This window comes from Triticum dicoccoides, chromosome 2A, assembly GCF_002162155.2.
Source record: "Triticum dicoccoides isolate Atlit2015 ecotype Zavitan chromosome 2A, WEW_v2.0, whole genome shotgun sequence".
NCBI classification, from domain to species: domain Eukaryota; kingdom Viridiplantae; phylum Streptophyta; class Magnoliopsida; order Poales; family Poaceae; genus Triticum; species Triticum dicoccoides.
This window is the reverse complement of record NC_041382.1, coordinates 753587091-753603471: the sequence shown is the minus strand read 5'-3', so window position 1 is coordinate 753603471 and position 16381 is coordinate 753587091. Positions and strand designations below refer to the sequence as shown.

General features: G+C 49.4%; 2 pseudogenes; one reads left to right on the top strand and one right to left on the bottom strand.

Annotated features, from left to right (window-relative positions):
• Positions 1-1274: 1274 nt before the first annotated feature.
• Positions 1275-7869, bottom strand: LOC119358325 (annotated as a pseudogene).
• A 1909-nt stretch (positions 7870-9778) lies between these two features.
• On the top strand, positions 9779-11485 carry LOC119358324 (annotated as a pseudogene).
• Positions 11486-16381: the final 4896 nt, after the last annotated feature.

Genomic DNA, 16381 nt, shown 5'->3' with positions numbered 1-16381 from the left:
CAAGTGCCACTACTTGTTTGCTTAAGGATCTTAAGTTGGAGTTTGCTCTCAAGGATTTGGGAGATCTTCACTATTTTCTTGGTATAGAGGTTAAACAAATAAGAGATGGTATACTTTTGACACAGGAAAAATACACAGCTGATATACTCAGAAGAGTAGGTTTGGAAAAATGTAAACCTGTGAGTACACCTATCTCAACTTCTGAAAAACTTTCTGTTGAAAGTGGAGAGGCACTTGGATTAGAGGATGCAACAAATTACAGAAGTATTGTGGGTGCATTACAATACTTAACACTAACACGGCCTGACATTTCCTATGCTGTCAACAAGGTATGCCAATATTTACATGCTCCTAGCACTACTCATTGGACTGCAGTCAAGAGAATCTTGAGGTATCTTAAGTTCTCAGAGGGACTTGGACTTCAAATTACCAAGTCTTCTTCTATGCTTGTTACTGCCTATTCTGATGCAGACTGGGCAGGATGTATTGATGATAGAAGGTCTACTGGTGGATTTGCTGTTTTTCTGGGATCCAATCTTGTATCATGGAGTGCAAAAAAGCAGGCTACAGTTTCTAGATCGAGCACAGAGGCTGAATACAAAGCTTTGGCGAATGCTACAGCTGAAGTAATGTGGATACAAACACTACTTTATGAGCTTGGAATTAAGACTCCAAAAGCTGCCAGACTATGGTGTGATAATATTGGTGCAACTTATTTGTCAGCTAACCCTGTTTTCCATGCACGCACAAAGCATATTGAAGTTGATTTTCACTTTGTCAAAGAAAGAGTAGCTAGAAAGCTTCTCGACATTCAGTTTATTCCTATTGGAGATCAACTTGCCGATGGCTTCACAAAGCCTCTTACTATGAGGAGGTTGGATGAGTTCAAGTACAATCTCAACATTGGCCGAAGCTCATGAGGTTTAGATTAAGGGGGAGTGTTAGAATACGTATAGGATAGAGATAATTTTCATTCAAATTGCAATATGTCTGTATCTCCTTTTCTCCCTTCTCGCATTATCTCATGTACCGAACTTCCTGAGATCGATCTCTCTTCGATCTTCTCTTGTACTCCAAGGCATTGCCAATATATATAAACATGCGGCCCGAGACCAAAAGGTTCAACGCTTCCAACCAAAGTTACACGATCATGGTATCCAGCCATAGAGAAGGAATGCAAAGCAATGTTCCGTCTTGGACACCCGACATTTATATTCAGCATTTCAGCTGATGTTTCTACTCCTGTGAGAAAAAACAACAGCCTCCTCCTTTCTTCACGCATGACAGCCTCCATGACATGAATACCACATTCTCCATAGGTCCCTCTTAGATCTTCTTTCTCCAATCCAGAAAACAGATTTCAGTAAGGCTGCAATACTAGAGTTGATCGGCATCTGTCTTTGTGTTAAAAAAACCAGATCAAGATTTGGAGCATATCTCTCCAGTCTCATCTCATCAACAAGCATGTCGAGGAGTTGATACATATCCTCCACCAAAACATAAACAACTACTTGCACAAGTTTATATGGATCCCACTGTAGAACAACCCATCTTTTCCACGTTGGCGCCGGCTCAAATGAAGGCAGCCCCCTGCTCTCAAGTCCAAATTTCCACCAGAGCAGAAGAAGCAGTCTTCCTCTGTTCTACAGCCAGGTCAACAGAAAGAACTGATTAGATCATGAGAAGATTCCGGGCCACTTCCACCTCGCTTGACCCCTTCCACCCAACACTCACCTCAAACCCCACCACTATAAATAGGTCCACACCCCACAGATGGACCAGAGCAAAAGAAGCAGAGTAATCCTCTGTTCTGAGAACATTCCCAACCCCTTCCATTCCACCTCGCTCAGCCTCCCCGTTTGACCCCTTCCACTCAACACTCACCTCCAACTCCCATCACTATAAATAGCTCCACACCCAACGCAGATGAACACAAAAACCAGACCATCTCCCTTTCTTCTCCAGGAAAGATCTCTCGTTGCTCAGGCCTCAGCTCACTGCAAGTTCCCTGCATCGATCCTCTCCTCGTCGTCGCTCGCTCGCCAACAATGGCTTCTTCTTCTCCCAGCGACCGAAGCAGCCGCGTGGCCACATGCCTCGTGCTGATTCTCCTGGTCGTCACCCTGCGAGAAGCCTCTGCCACGCGTCCGCTGCGGCCGGCCGACGATGTGAAGGACCAGGCCATTGTTGACAAGTACGCACCGCTCCTGCTCACCATGCTGCCGAGGGGCCCTGCGCCGCCTTTGGCCCCAAGCGGTTGGGACGAATGAGGACAGGAACTGATTGAGCAAGCGCAGGGCTTGCCGCTACGATGAGTCTATAGATCTCTAGAAATCGTTAGCCATACAGTGGTAGATGGTATGGACGTACTGTTTGTTTTTTTTTTAAAAAGGAGGAGGACCCCACCTCTTCATCTACACGATGCATGAAGCCACTTTATTAATTATTTACACAAGACCTTACAAAGTCATACAACAATAAGACTAAAGCCACCGTCTTAGGCAACATCTGTCTCTACTCCTATAAAGTTGATGTAGGGATGCTGATAGTCTGGGCCTCATACCAAACAGACCTCGCATCTAAACCTAACATCTAAGACCTCAGGTCCTAACCAGGACGCCTGCCGGGTATGGGGCACCCACCAGTACGGCGCACTTCTCAACCAGGACGCCTGTCGGGTATGAGGCCGCCGCAGCCACCTGCCATCAATCCATCTTCAGTGATGTACTGCTGCATCTACCTTGCCCGGTCTAGCTGCCGTCGACGCCACCAATGACGCCAGACAACACCATCATCCTACGCTCGTCCATCATCACACGCCCACCAGTGAGACCCCGCTGATCCATGCCGTCGAGACCTGCCATTGTCGACGCGAGAGAAGGCACGCCACACCACCTCACGCCTCTTCCATCCGGTGCTGCTCCACAAACGATGCCCCCAATAGGGAACACGACACTGCAGCGCCACTATCGTCCGATCCAGTGATCTTAGGATTTCTCCCGGAGCGGCACGAGCAGGTTGACGATAGTTGCTTGACGATGCCTTCATCAAGGTAACGACGTAGACGCCGCCATCTCCTGCCATGACAGGAGTCGGCTCAGTTTTCACCAGCAACTATGTCTCCCCAACGCGCCGCCGGTGCTAATAGTGGGATCCAAGATCCGTCACTACCAGCCTGGGCAACCGCCTTCGGTGGAGAAGGCAGCCACCACCACCATGCCCGGGCCAAGAGACCCGGACGTCCTCGTGCCGCGAAGATTACCCAGGGGGATCTCCTCTTGCCGTTGTTGAGATGACATGCGGCCGCAGTGGATCTCGATCTAAATCCCTCGGGCCCAGATCAGATCTCATCGCAGCCAAAATCTCATCCGCCAACGGCCGCCGGAGATCTCTTGGCCACCGCCAACCCGCTGCGCACTGCAGTTGGAGGAGGGAGATGGATGTCGCTGCCCCCATACGTTACCAGTCGGCCGAGGACTGCACCGCCGCCGCCGCCTCACCACAGGGGCTTCGCCCCGCGGCGTCCTCAGCGACAACAGTGGTAGTGGGAGGCGATGGAGGGGGAGGGCTGAGGGCGATGTGGATGGGGACTCCTCGGGGGCGGCGCGGCGCCGCCGCCTCAGGGGAAAGACATACTGTTTTGCAGTTAAATATAAGATACTCGTATGGGATTGTTAGTGGGAAATGAACATATAGTGTAGGATATACCCCAAAATTATACCTTAATTCTTTCGTTTGCCCCTCAAAGTAATTTAATGAAAGAGTTTTGCCTTGATCCATTCTTCAAAAAATTGATTGTTCATAGTCACCAATTCAAGATGATACTGCATTTAGAATGTCCCAGCTCCTGACCTCTATAACAACTTTAAAAGATGAAACTGTTTTTGCTTATATCCCTTGCGGAGACGGGTTCCCTGCGGGTACAAAAAACCCGATGAGGCAGGGATGGGCAAAAAACTGCCCCCTATATGGGGATGGGGACAGGGATAGGCTTGGACTTTTGTCACGGGGACGAGGACGGGCAAGCAAAACCCAACAGGTTTTGTCCCCGTTGCCATCTTGAGTCTCAGCTTTGACCTCTGCAACAACTATAAAAGATAAATTTACAATCGACACGGAGAATTAGGAGGAAAATAAACAGTAACCCATAAGAATTTACCCCCAAAAAACCTACACTAATGCTGACTTGGAATGGACGTAGCTCCTCTGGATCCCATCTCCACTCCAGAGATGCTATTTTTCTAAAAACTCCAACATTAGGCAGGTGCCAATTCATTTTCCTTTAGACTAGACTCCTGAATATGTTCAGCCAGGAAATGATATAATGAAAATTTATATGATACTCTTTAGAAAGTACGGTTTTCCGATATTCACGGTAATCTAGCATTTCTGACAGCTTGCAAAATTAACTGAGCCCATTGCCGAATTGTTGAAAGTTTCAAGGGTAGCTAATAGCTACAACTGAATTAGGTATTTTAATAGACACAACTCAAGCATCCAATCTTTGCAGATGACTTAGCACGCTGCTCTGAGAAAAAACAACAATCACCTACTTTCTTTCACACATGGCAGCCTTCTTGACATGAATACCAATCCAGAAAACAAATTTCAGTAAGACTACAATACTGAAGCTGAACTGCATCTGGTTTTGTGTTAAACCAGATCAAGATTTGGACCATCGACCAGTCTTAGCTCATCAACAAGCATGTTGAGGAGTTGATACATATCTTCCACACCATGTTGTGGTTCATCCCCTGCATAGAATTCAAGAACTCTGCCCCTAACCTCAATCCAGCTGCAACCTGGAACTTTGCTCACACCCCTCTCTCTTATCAGCGCTCTCATCCATGCAGGGTCATCCAATTCCAATCTATCTGAGATTGCATATATCTTGGATGAAACCACGTAGTTCCACGAGTTTGGGGGCTCCAGCAGCATTATCCTGTTGATGACCCTAGCGCCAACCTCAACATTTATACATTTCCGACAAGTGGCGAGCAAAACCCTCAACATCACCGCATCTGCCTTACCAGGGATCTTCTCAATGAAATCCCATGCTTCTTGTAAATGTCCTTGGGAAAGATTTGGAACTCAATTGTCAGGGAATTGAACCAACGCCAGCCGTCTTTCAGTAACCCTACATGCAGAGTTGCAGACAAGCAAAAGGTACTCCTATGAAAGTGATCTCATCTGGCCGGAGCCCTTCCTCATTTCTCATCAGTTCAAACTGCCGAATAGCTTCATGGCCTCGCCCAGTAAAGGCGAGACCACAAATCAAGGTGTTCCATGAGGCTTCATTCTTGCACGGCAATTTCCCAAACACTTGTATGGCTCTGGTGAGAATTCCACACTTCCAAGTCCATATCCACCAAAGCAATCCCAATGTATACATTGCTGTACAGGCCTCTTTTCGAGGCATAGCTGTCGAGTTCAGTGCCTAGCTCCAGAGCTCCAACTGCAGCATAGACCGAGAGCAGCCCAACCAGGGTTATCTTATCTGGACGCGCCCCTGCTTGTTGCATGCTGTGAAACAAGGAAATGGCTTCCTTTGACATGACGTTATACGTACCTGCATCATCATACACACCATACACAAATGATCAGGCCACATAAGATAAAAGTACTTACATTCATCAGACAGTATTTCGAAATGAGAACCTAAGTGGGTCCATCGATACATACCCGGTGATCATAGCATTCCAAGCGACGGTATCCAGTCGGTGATGCTATCGAACACTCTCCGAGACTCCGCCGTCTCTCCGCGCTTCTCGTACATCCCAACGATAGCTGAGCCAACGAGCAACCCCACACCTCAGAGCATCTCCAACACGCGCGGCAAAACGCGCGCCCGCGCGGTAAAAGCAGTTTTTCGCGCGCGCTGATTGGTTCCGCGCGCTCCAGCGGTGGCGGGAAGTTACCGCACGCGGGAAGTGTTTGCGCGCGCGCGGGAGAAAGCGGCACGCAGCACGGTAGATTTGGCGCGCCGCTTCACGCGCGCCTATAAAGTCCCGCGCTCCGCCACGCGCCCTCCTTCTCGCAACCTCGCCGCTTCGCCGCTTTCTGCGCCACCACCGCGCCACCATGCCGCCGCGCTGCCGGGGTGCTTCGGGCTTTCGCGGCGTCCGCGAGCGCCCCAACGGCTGGTACTCCGCCGAGATACGGTCCGGCGACGTCCGGCTCGGCCTCGGGACGTTCCGGAGCGCGCGCGAGGCGGCCCGCGCGTACAACGCGGCGGCGTGGCGCTTGGAGAGGCCCCGGTTGCAGATGAATTTCCGGGACGTCTTCACGCGCAAGGAGGCGCAGTGCCTCGCCCCTCCGCCGCGTCTCATCACGGACATGGACCGTGCCGACCACTCTCGGCGGCAGCGTCGTCTCCTCGTCGCCGAAGAGGACGAGCGAGCCATGGCGGAGTGGCGCCGTCGCCATCCAGAGGACGTCGACGCCGAGCGTGCCTACTGGGCGGAGAGGACGGCAAGGCGCCGTTAGAAGCGGGCGGACCGGCGTCAGCGGAAGGCAGTGGTGAACGAGCAGTGCGGCATCGTCTCCGCGGATGGGAGGTCATTCTTCACCTCGGACGATGAACGTTGGCACGACATATGGCTCTCAACCTCGGACGACACCCACGAGAGTGATGATGGTGATGATAGCGACTTGGAGTAGTTTTCTATCTATGTATGCCGTAGTAGTTTCTATCTATCTATCTATACCGTAGTAGTATCTATCTATCTATGTATGTCGAACTATCTATTTATCTATGCCGTAGTAGTTGCACCGATGTAAAATATCTTTGTATCGTTTTTTTATCTATGTAATTTTAATTTAAAAAATATTATAGAATGAACGCGCGCTGCATTTTACCGCGCCTGCTGAAGCTGCGCGCGCGGCTTTTCAGCACGGCTGCTGGAGCAAACGCTGCGCGCCCGCCAAACCAGACGATGGGCGCGCACCAAATCCGTTTTTACCACGCGGCGCGTTGGGCGCCTGTTGGAGATGCTCTCAATGCCCGCACATTTCACCTAGTCCTCCAACCACCTACCAACACGGCATGCTCGGCAACCTTTGCACAGAACAATACTGTCATCCAAGCCCGCTCATACTACGCTTTTATGATGGAGTTCCAAGAGACAATGTCCCATTGGAGAATTCCGTCGAACACCTTGCGATCGGCGCGGGGACAGCCGAGGTTGGAGTACATGGTGACGAGGGAATGGACAGTGTGGTCGTGGCTCTGCAGCCCCAGCTTCTGAAGACTGCGAAGGGGCACCGGGGTGCGGCCAGGAGAATAAAAGGGAGAGTGTAGGCACCGGGGCGGAGGGCGAAGCGCGGAGCAGAGCATTAGAAGGGAGAGGTGGAGGCGGCGAAGAAGCGCAGGGCGTCGTTGAAGGAGAAGGCGGTGGGAGCGGGGTGGGAGTTGAGCAGGGGATGGCGGAGGAGAACGACGGCGCGGCCGCGGAGGAAGCCGTGGGCATCGCCGGTGACGTTCCTTTGGTATTCCTTCGCTTCAGCTTAGGCCAACTCCACCGCGCGACCCTATCCTGTCCGCCCCCGTCCGTTTGGGTAAAACGGACGAATAGCGCAGCCCAGCGCACGGCCTCAAACGGACAAATGTCTGGATTCCGTCCGTTTTCAACCCATCATCGGCCTAAACTTGCGCTCGGTTTGGGGTGAAATGGACGCGCGCGGACGGCTTGGACGCATGCCCTTGTCCCCCCGGCCCGCCTATCGGAGACACTAGTAGTCCCTCCGCTCCCAACGCTTCCATCCTCTCTCTCTCTCTCGCCCCGCCCTGCCGTCGGCGCCGCCGCTATTCTCCGGCTGCCTCCTCACCGCGCAGCCTCCGGCCGTCCCTACCAAACCACTTCTCGACATGGCCGCCACCACGCCCGTGCTGTGGCCGTAGTTTTGGCCGTCGATCGGAGGTTTGGCCGTCGACGTCTTTGCCGGCCGCAGAGGGGACAGGACCGCCGGCGACGCAGCACGGCGTCCTCGGCAGCTCCTGACGAGAGCTCCACAGCGGCCAGTAGCCGGCCGGCAACCACCCCTGCTGCGTCGAGGTGATCATCGCGGCCTCTTCGCTACCATGCCCGCAAGGTGTTCGGCATTTTGCCCACAAAGGTATGGACAGTGGAGACGAGTTTTTCTTCCATCACTTTCTTTGTTCATCGGACGATTCGTCATCGGATGATGAAGATATTGTGGTGGCTGCACTGGTCGTTCACGACCACATTCAACGGCAGCTTCCTCGGTACAGGGGGTCACTCCCTGGCCGTGCTCCCAACGTGAACCGCAACAGGGAGAGAGGGCACGCCCTCCTCTATGCCGATTACTTTGCCAACACCCCGCTCTTCAAGCCGGATAAATTTCGTCGCCGTTTTCGAATGGCAAGGCATGTGTTCAATCGTATCCGAGAGGGAGTGGTTGCTCATGACCCATACTTCGAGTGCAAGACGGATGCCCTTGGCAAGCTTGGATTCTCCTCTTAACAGAAATGCACCGCGGCCATCCGCATGCTTGCATATGGAATTCCAGGCGATCTGGTGGATGAGTATGTGCGTATGAGTGAGACAACATGTCTGATGTCAATGTACAAGTTTAGCCAGGCTGTGATCGAGGTGTTTGGCCCAGAGTACTTGAGGCAGCCAACTGCCGCTGATACAGAGAGATTGTTGGCGATCAACGCAGCTAGAGGCTTTCCAGTCATGCTTGGCAGCATAGATTGTATGCACTGGGAGTGGAAGAACTGTCCATTTACTTGGCAGGGCCAGTACAAAGGGCATGTCAAGGCGTGGAAGCGGTGGCATCACAGGATCTTTGGATATGACATTCTTTCTTCCGCATGGCAGGTTCTCACAATGATATCAACGTGCTGCAGCGTTCTCCAGTCTTCGCGAGGCTTGCAGAAGGCCACTCCCCACCTGTCAACTTTGAGATCAACGGCCACCATTGCAACAAGGGATACTATCTAGCAGATGATATATATCCTTAGTTGTCAACTTTTGTGAAGACAATCTCGAAACCCCAAGGTGAGAAGAGAAAGAGATTTGCCCAAATGCAAGAGAGTGTTAGAAAGGATGTGAAACGTGCTTTTGGTGTGCTTCAATCCCAGTGGGGTATCGTTCGAAACCCTGCACTGTCATGGGATGAAAGGAAGCTTTGGGAGGTGATGACTGCTTGTGTGATCATGCACAACATGATCGTCGAGGACGAGCGTGATGAGAGTATCTTCGGCCAAGGATTTGACTATCAAGGTAAAAATATTGAGCCCCTGCACCAAGACCCGGCCACATTTGAACAGTTTTCTCAATTCCATCGTGAGATGCGTGATTGGCAATCTCATTTGAATCTTCAAAATGACTTGGTTGAGCACGTGTGGGATCACATTGGCAACCAATAGATGTATTGGTCCATTTTATGTTTAGTCAAGACAATTTCAATTTGGTTGTAAAAATATTTTATTAAAGACAATTTCAATTGGGTTGTAAAACTATTTTAATTTTCAGACAAATATTTGGGTTGTAAACTAGTTTTGATGAAAATTTGGGCATTTTTGGCCCTGACGGACAGGATAGGGCAAAAGGATGCGTCCGTGCGTTGGACGCACGGCCACTGCATCCCAGGATACGCCCGAACACGACCCCAAATCGCTACCCAAACGGACAGAATCCGGACAAAACAGACGTCCGTTTGGGGTCGCGCGGTCGAGTTGGCCTTACGGCCCACTTGTCGTTTACCAAGCTCATTGCACTTTTGACAGCACAGTTGTTAGCGGGCCACCGCGATGGCGCTGCCGCCGCCGCCAGCGTTTGTGTACACCTCAGCGAGTGGATGATTGGGCGGAGCTTCAGCGCACCGCCGGGGCGACCTCGACCGCTCCACCGGCTGCTTCCACGGTCAGGTACCGCCCTCCCTCCAGATCTCTCGGTTTGTCAGATTCTGTCAGATTTGTCAGTAGATTTCTCCCTGTATTGCTTGATTTCAGGGTCGTACCTGAGAATTCAGAGGCCCGGTGCAAAATAGCACGAAATGAGGCCCTTTAGATAGAAAAATACTCCTCCGTCTAATAATATAAGACGTTTTGTAAACTAACATAGCTTGCTAAAATGTCTTATATTTTGGGACGGAAGGATGATTTATTATATATTTAGCATACTATAAACATAATCTTCCCAATAATAATCCCTTAGCGGTGATTTATAGCTTACAAAAATGTTTTATATTGTGGGACGGAGTAGTTATTTAAGTCGACAGAGAGGTCAAGAGAAAGGCGTGCACTTGTGTTTCTGTAGTGGCTTGCATTAGAATTTGGAACTGGCTAGCGTTGGTACTTGGAATGTTTTACAGGAAATGAAGTGTTCCTTGGATATTCCCTTGACTAATACTATTTATTGCCATTTAAGATATGTTTTGGGGCCTCAAAATTTTAGGGGCCCTGTGCCATCGCACAGGCTGCACCTGCCTGCCATACGGGCCTGCTTGATTTGGACGTAGGGCATGGCCATGGATTTCGTTGCTCTGATTATTCCCAGTAATCAAATACTAAATGTCTGTTACTTCTGGTTGAATCTTTCAGTTTATTTAGGTTGGTACTACCGAGCAAGCTATTGAAGAATGATTCATGGAACGAGATGTAGATCAATGCTATTGAAAAGAACACTCATATTACAACATATTATACCAAAAGAAAATCAAATTCAGCAAATTTCTTCTATTCAGAAATTAAAATCGAAAATGATGCGCTCTTAGGCTGTGTTTTCGTGAAAAGGGACAAACATGTTTATGCACATACTCTGCAATATGCTCTTACTACACTAGTTTTGAGACGTTTTTACTTATTCACATGATAAACATTCCCATTCACTTTCTTGAACTGCAACATGTTAAGTTGGGCACTGACTTCTACTTTGAATCAATGTTGTGCCTGTTTCAGGAGACTATATCAAATTTTAAATTGTGCATATCATCCCTGTTCTTTCGTTGGTATGACTTGACCTAGAGTTTTTTCTTTTTTCAGAAGATATGAATCATATGCATTTATCCTTCCTTGACTTGGTGTAGGTGAAGATGACGCTAAAGAATTATTTCCGTGGGCAAAATGATCTATACCTGCTACAAATTGACACTGCCAAGGTATTAATCTTTCAACACCCATTTTATTTCTTCTCCTAGCAGTTTATTGTAGCTATTGAGGAAATTACCAATTTTTTGTATCTTTAAATCTATATTTACTATGGTTGTTAGGACATATGCATAAATTGCCACCTATTGATGCGAAAACATTACATGTACAATTTACTATTCTTGTGTATCGTAGATTGCAGATGGCTTGATTTATGAGGCAACTGATGGTCGTAACTACTTTCCTCATTTCTATGGTCCTGATCGGAGCTTTGCACCCCTTCAACTAAGTGTTGTTGTCAAGGCAGACAAAATAGAGCTAGCGAACCATGATTTTACTTGCAGTCTATTTGATGGAGCGGCCATCTAATTCTGATGTGTAACGGTAAGGTCTCACTCTTGGCCTTGTTTCCATGTTCCCTGCCAAATTTATCAAAGACAGGCTGTCCACATGCTTATGCTAGCAATAGAAGTTAGACAAATTTAACATCAACCTGAGGGACATGAAATGTTAGTTATGTTAGAAAATGGTGAACATAGGCAGAGCAGAGCAGTAGATGCACAATTGAACAAGGCAGGACGCAGACCAAATAAGAAAATTAAATGTCTATTCAATACTTGTACCTCTCCATTGCCATCTACTCTCTCCGTTTCAAATTACTCGTCGTGGTTTTAGTTTAAATTTGAACTAAAACCACGACGAGTAATTTAGAACGGAGGGAGTAGTAATTAGGTGTCTTCTACTCCCTCCGTTCCAAAATAGATGACCCAATTTTGTACTAATATGTCCTGTGCCGCTCTTGGACTTGAAGCCCTGGTACCCACATGGCAGAGATGTCCTGCATCCAGCCAGAGCTGCTGCAAACGCAACACCTCACCATACTTCAAGTTTAAGTTTTAAGTTTGGAGAACCTGATACACGGAGCTCTCTTAGTTTAAGAAGGTTGAGACCCTCTCGAGGACGTCACATCCAGTGACTACAAGCATCTGAGAGAGGAATGGGAGATCCTCCAACATGCTCAAGCACCTTGCTCCTCTTAAATAGAGCGATTTCAAGCTAATTGCCTCCTGTCCAAGCTGTCATGGGAGAGCTCTTAGCTCCCGGCAGCCTTTGAGTACCAAGCATTTCAAGCTTCGCTGCTTCGGAGCATGTGGATCCTTGGGAACAGGGCTTCCCCTTTTCGCATCTTAGCAGATCCATCGTCTTCCCCTTCCGTAGCTGTTGTTGATGCTGACCATTGAAGTGTGCCCTCCTTGAAGTCGTCCGCTGCAAGTTGTCGGTGTCTCGCTGCCATTCAAAGCATGATTTTTGCTGGATTTCCTTCGCCAGACAATGGGGTCAATCAAAATTATTTGGTGGCTAATTGAACCAATCTAGTGGATGGATCTGAAAACTCAAAAACTGGAAGCCTATGGAGTTTGATCTAGAACTGATCTAATGATTGACCGGATGTCGTGCCCAGAGGCGAGAGATTAATCTCCCCTGGGACGGCACATTGTGGAAGTGGTGGAGAAACCTAGAATCAACCTCGTTGGACTAACCGCTCTAATACCATCAATGACAGAGCTACGTGTTACCAAAACAGGCCATGGCCCGCCCAGCCCACAGCAAATACAGTGGAGGACTGAGAGTATACTGGGCCTTGAGGGCAAAACTAATGGGCTCCCTTTGTACTGGCCCGCCCAGTTTCCCTGATGTAGCTCCACCACTGAATACCATGCAGAATTGTAGGATGGCTAAACATTTTTGTTGTATTGTGTTGTATTGATCTGACCCTTGTAGGGTAGAGTACAATGTAAGAAGAGGATGGGAGTACAAGGCAAGTCATTGTTAGTTTGAACCAAATATATCTCTTATCTCTCCTTATCTCTAACTAACACGTTTATACTTCTAACACATCACCACGCCCCCTTCAGCTCCTGGAGGGCACCTACGCCGCTGGCTAGCAGTCCACAGAGGCGATTCCCGGGCGTGGAGGCGACGGACGCGGGGAGGCTACAGGGCGGCGGTCGTGGTGTTCTTCGTCGGTTCTGATGCCGTCGACTGTCTAGGAGTTGAGGTGGACCTTCTTACGCCATCTCCAAGGTCAGCTGGCTCGGTTCGGGGCAAAAACGGACCTCTGCGGCCATCAGGCAGAGCTACAGGACGACGGGCTCGTCGGCATTGAAAAGGCCGATTTTGGCACCGGCGAGTCAGGGTGGACGACACGAGCGGGCTTTTTGGCCCGCTCGTGGCCCGCTCGGTCCTGCACATCTCGGTCCTGGCCCGCTCAAAAAAATAGCCGATCCGGTCTGTGAAATTTGGACCGAAAAAATTTCTGTCTGGTCCGGTTAAAGCCCGGTCTATTCGGTTGGACCGTAGAAGACCGAGAGATACGAGGACATCCCATAATCACGGCGCTATCCCGCCATAATCTGTCGCACTACCGGACTCGCGGACTATGCCTACGGCCACGGGCCATCGGCATAGGCCCCTAGGCCGTCAGCATAGATCTATGCCTACGGTTGCTGTCGGCATAGGCCCGTCGGCGTAGATGTCGTCAGCGTAGTCTTGTCAGACCGTCGGCATAGTTTAGCTGTCGGCAGTGTTTTTCGTCTGACGGCAACGGACGGCGCCGTCAAAAGCGCTGACGAACCACGAAACGCCACGTGGTACTCCTGGTGGCAGGGCTATGCCTACGGCAAAGCCGTAGGCATAGATGAATCTATGCCGACGGCTTTGCTGTAGGCATAGCTCTGCCACGTGTCGTTTCCTGGTTCCTCCTGGCAGCAGGGCTATGCCTACGGCAAAGCCGTCGGCATAGATTTCCAGCTATGCCTACGGCAAAGCCGTCGGCATAGATATGCCACGTGGTGAGCCCTGGTAACTCCTGGGCTTATATATGCCGACGGCTTTGCCGTAGGCATAGTTTTATTATTATTATTATTTTCCCTGTTTTCTCTTTTCCAATTCATTTGACAGCATTTCAAAACAGAACAATATGAAATTATGCAGAAATATGACAATTCATCATCTAAACATACTCAAGTTCATCTAAACATACTCAAGTTCACCATCATCATCTAAACATACTCAAGTTCATCACATCATCTAAAGATCATCACCGACGGAAGTTCATGAACATAAAAGTAGTGCAAGACATGAAACATCATAAAAGTAGGAATATGAAAGGCATGGCACGATGGCCACATGCACGGAATCATCAAGCAAGACCACCTCCGCCAAAACCACCACCTCCGCCAAAACCACCACCTCCGCCAAAACCACCACCACCTCCGCCAAAACCACCACCACCTCCGCCAAAACCGCCATCGCGACCACCACCACTCTGCCAGATCGGAGTGACTGGGGTCGACGGAGCAGGAGTCGAGCCACCGGTCCCCTACATGTTTCAGAAAAGATTCTAACGGTAAATATGATATGATAGTGTTGAATGAACGAGAACTAGTTTGCCAGTAGTTAGGCAAATGTACTAACCGGACCATCACTGCCTAGTGCCACCCATTCATCGAACGTGGGCACGTGTGGGGGTTCTCCCGCAGGTGGTGGTGGGGGTCCCATTTGTGGTGGATCCGTGCGGTTACTCCAAGATGCCAACATAGCCTGAATGTTAGTTAAACAAGCAAACTAGAAGATCAGATGGAATGAAAGTGCAAAAATTTAGCTTGGTTTTAAGAGGGCAAAACTAACCGTCATCATCTGATGGTTGTAATCATCGTTTGCCTTCACTCGTTTCAAGTACTCCCGCACCTCGAGATTCGTATGCTCGACAAACTCCTTATATGCCTACATAATTTAGGTTGTTTCTAAGTGAGCAATGCTAAAAATAAACTTAGAATGCTAGATAGAAAAAGATAAAGAGGAAGTACTTACAGCATGATGGCGGGCTAAGGGAGTCTGTGAACGCCCCGTACTTTCTAACTGGCTCGGGTTGGTAGCCCGAAGCTGTGTGTACGAGATCGAAGGAGTGATCAAGCCGTCGAAACACGGATACTGGCCATTCTTCTTCCCCTGGATGGCCACCACCGCCGTGTCGTCGATCTGAGACTGGGCGACCTCAGCAACAGGAACATCCGGATGCAACTCCTGATAGTGATGAATGTAAGACCTCAGGTGCTCCTCGGTCTTGCCGTAGTACTAGCTCTCGCCCTCCTTGCGATGACTCCGCTCGCGGGCCAGCTTCCACGACTCCATGCCTGAGAGCGGCCTCTTCAACTTGTCCTCCTACAACGTCAAATAGAAGTTAGCCATACATAAGAACATGACGGTAAAGAAGAACAAAAATGCATCATGCACATAGATATACCTTCATGGCCTTGAAGCTCCAGTGGTTCCTGTTTCCTTGGCCGTGTGTCCCGTCGGCTCCACGGTTAGCCCGGGCCTTGATGCTCTTGGCAGCAAACTCTGCATCGGCGCCGAGCCACCTATCCACCAAACTCGCCCATCCGTCATGCCTTCCATAGCACCAACGAGTAACAACCTATGCAAATTTTGGAAGCATGACATGTGAGCACGAAACATATAGTTGACTGCTTGAAACAATGAAAAGTTAGTAATAGTTACCATCATGAACTGCTCCCTGCTCAAGGTAAGTCGTAGCTTCTGCTCTTGAGTTTTGGTCATCTTTTGGTGCAGGTAGTAGTGGTAGTACTGCGAGACGGCAACCCAGCGCACCTCGTACTGCAACTAACGAGCTTTCTTCTTCGCAGCCGCAAGCAAGACCACGTCGGCTCTGGCCTTGTGCTCGTCAAGAACTCTATAGAGTTGCTGCAATCATGCATAAACCAGAAGCAAACAAGGCATGAGTTGAGTGATTCAATGATAAACTATGAACGAAACTGAAGACAAGTGATTCAGAAGAGAACTTACCCAAAATTTGGTGATCACGGCCTTAGCGGTCGTCCCGTACTCCGCGTTGTTGTAAGCCTCGTAGTGGGCCCAGCTCGTGGCCAAAACCCGCAGCTGCGGGTCCCTGTCTGGCCGCGGGCAGAATAGGCCAGGCCAAAACTCCTTCAACAGGACAGTGATAAGGCCGTTCGGTTTACGGCCCTTTCCACGAAGGATCCAGTTTCTGCAAAAGAATCAAATGATTGCCATGTGTACAATAAGAAAATGTTGTCATGTGTTGAAAATATGATTGAGAGGCACTTACTCTGTCCCCACAGGTTCAATGAGCCACTTGTGCTCCTCGATAGAAGGTGGTGTAGGTAGTCTGGCATTACCACACAGCCACCCCTGCGGAGCACCCGGTGGCAAGTCACCCCA